Here is a 3,331-nt window from a genome sequence, read left to right on the forward strand (position 1 = left end):
AATGAAGTCATGCTTTCAAACCCAGGTCTTTCTGAATCCAAAGTTACCCCAAATTGAAATAAAGACTACACTACATTTTGCTATGACATTAGCTCTTAGCTCACATTATTGAAAGCTAAGCGTTTATCAATATTCTTGGATGCTGTATGCTTATCCTAAATAAACATCGCCTGAGAATCACATGGGGGAAACATGCAAATTGTAATCCCTCAGATACCATAATTTTGAAATGACAACCAGGATAGTTTCTCCCATTTTAAGGGGAGAGGGAGTGAAATTGAGTTAGTGCATCTTCAAAAATGTAAAAAAAAAAAAAAGCCTCAAGTTCAGAGCCACAGACCTTGGGAGTCCTGGCTGTGTGGTGCCCAAGGACAACGCCAACGGCAATGCTCATTTCAACACCCTGAACCAACGATTTGCTTTCTGAACACCTATGTTCCCACAAATTAAACATTCCCCTGTTTATGTTTAATGAGAACTATCTCTTAGTTGCTGTTTGAACATAATGTAATTAGGACCTGAGGCCAAGGCCAGCAAGTGCACGAGAAAATTACAATCAAGAATGTTCTGAAGGAAAGTAGCATTGTTAGACTTGCCCCAGAGCCTCTGCCCTTCCTCCCAGTTAACTTTGAACAGGACATACTGGCCCCCTGCATAATCTCAGCAAGTTGGATCCAGTTTAGGGCTTATATTTACTCGGGGGGGGGGGGGGGGGGGGGGGTGGGGGTGGGGCAGGGTTCCTGAGCCATAGCTCTGCCTTCAAAACCAGATGAGGGCACGTGAGGACAGCAGTCTTCCCTCACTGCATAGTGGCAGAGGGGGGGCGCCTGGGTGGCTCAGTCAGTTAAGCATAGTGGCAGAGGGCACCAGTTTTGGGGGCTTATAGGATGAATCCAGCCTCGTCTCCACTACCTATTAGCTGTGGGACCTTGGTAAGCTACTGACCTCTGTAAATCTCAGGTTTCTCATCTCCAAATGAGGAAAATTAATGCCCCATTCTACCTTGGGAGAATTGAATACACATAGTATTAGACTGGGCCATTTGATATTCCCAGTACCTGACCTATAAAAATAGCAATTGCAGGGAGCTGAACCCAATCCCTACCATAGGACCTGGTACAGTGATCATTCAGTAATGACAGCTGTTATTGGGATTATCCGTCAGAGTGGAGTGCATTGTAGATACTCACTAAATCAGTACTGATCACTTTGGGTTGATAATTGACATATAAGCTTCTGAAATGTAGATTCTCATCATTCATTTGACATCCAAGTATTGTTATTAGGTGACAGGCACTACGATGGGCAGTAAGAATGCAAATGGAAGGAAAAAGCAGAACCCCTAAAGTTTATACTTTAGTAAGGGACAGCAGGTCAGTAAAGGCTCACAATAAAGTATGACAGGATGAGAAGGGGGACTGTGTGAAAGTATTACTAGAGGGGGCTATTTAGAGCACAGCAAGTCGGGGGACATGAAAGAAAGAGCACTTTTGCTAATGGTGATTAGATATCTCCATGTGCCAGGCACTGTTTTGAGCTTTTTTATATAGTTGCATTAATTCTTCAAATAACCCCATATGAAAGATATTATATTACCCCCCCCCCATTTTACTAATGAGAATATTGAGGGATAGAAAAGGAAGGAACTTGCTCAAGATCATCCAGTTAGAAAGTGGCAGAGCTGGAATTCAAACCCAGGAAATCAGACTGTAGAGCCCGTGGGATTAACCATCATGGTTAATGGTGTCGCAGTGCAGTAGAGTAAATAGAATGAATAGAACAAATGCCCTGAGATGTTTTCTTAATTCATCGTCTTCTTCCTTTCCTCTCTCAACCCCAGAAGCTCAGTGTTGCTGTTTCTTAATCAGTTATTGCTTTAAGAGCTTTGGGCTGGGTGGATGCAGTAAAATGACAAAAGTCTCGTATCCAGTACCTTCATCCCTTGGAGCTCTATTAACAGTGGACTCATCCATCTAGAGCCTTAAATTAATGAGGGTGAAATGTACTTAAGCCCAAATCTCCCTTTGAGGAAGAGCCACATTATGTATAGAAAGTGGCCCCTATTCCCTTCAGGGAAACTCCTGGAACCTGGAACATGAGGCCCTTGTGAATCCCCTGAGGGGTTGAGGGGCAAGTTCATGGGCCAAAGGATGGCAGAAATACTTAATTTTCCCCTTTCTTATTTTTCTTGCATATCCCGTACATACAGGATGAAGAGGGAAGGTTAAAGGATCTATTCAACCATAGAGTTTCTATCATGTGTCAGGCATTGAACTTGGTGATATAGATAAAAAGTCAGATAAAATCCTGTTTTTCCTCTCAAGGAAGCACACAGTCTAAGGCAAGAGTGCCCCCAGATAAATAATTACAGGACTGTGGAGTAAGTGCTATAATAAAAGGGGCCATGGGACCAAAGGCGAGAAAACATTTGAGCCTGTCCAGAAGAGCTAGAGAGGCAGGAAGACAGCCAGAAAAGGTCTGTGCAATGCAAACTAACAGAAGAGGTAACTTTAAAGAGCCAGTGGTCAGTGGCGTCACAAGACATGATAGCACAAGTGAAACCAAAAGCGTTCTTTGGATTTGGCGGCCTCAGCCAAAAAAAAGTCTCAGTGGAACAGAGGCGGCAGAGCCTCATTTTGGTCGGTCGGGAGGAAGTAGAGGTGGATGCTTGGCCGCAGGGGGGCTGATGGAGGGTTGCCCGAGGGGCAGGGCAGATCCGCAGGGCCGACTCTGACACTTGAGCTGACCAGCCCACCCGGTTTGTTAGGGGTTGTTTGGGTTTCAGCATTGAAGGTCCTGCACCCTGGGAAAGTTCTACTCGTAGGGAAGCCCCCTAAAAAAAATTTCTACAAAATTGACAGGGGCATCTGCAAATATCATGTCACTGGGTGATGATTAGGGTCAGGAGACCCAGGATCTGAATTTTACAAGTCAGGTCCTTGACTTTCTCACCCGTGAGATAAAGAGATCAACCAGATACATGTGGCCACATGACATTCATTCGTTCATTCATTTGAAAGACATTTATGGAGCACTCAGTACACCCCTGAGGTGCTGTGTAAGTCAGTACATTTGTTTAATAAGGTCACTTTGTAGGATTTCATTCCATTGGACCCTATAGCCATGGGAACTTGCTTTTTGTCATCAGACTCACCTAGAATTACCATCTTGAAATTTCTAGTTTGATCATTGTGAGACATTGTGCTTCTTTTTACTGGGGAAAACATTCTGAAGAAAAGTCCCGCATCTCTTTCCCCCATAATGAACTATTCTGCTGTGATTCTCAAAGCACAGGGTGGCTGACGGGTGAAACCTGGGTCTCCTATGGAGA

The sequence above is a fragment of the Panthera uncia genome (genome assembly GCF_023721935.1).
Source record: "Panthera uncia isolate 11264 chromosome C1 unlocalized genomic scaffold, Puncia_PCG_1.0 HiC_scaffold_4, whole genome shotgun sequence".
Classification (NCBI taxonomy): domain Eukaryota; kingdom Metazoa; phylum Chordata; class Mammalia; order Carnivora; family Felidae; genus Panthera; species Panthera uncia.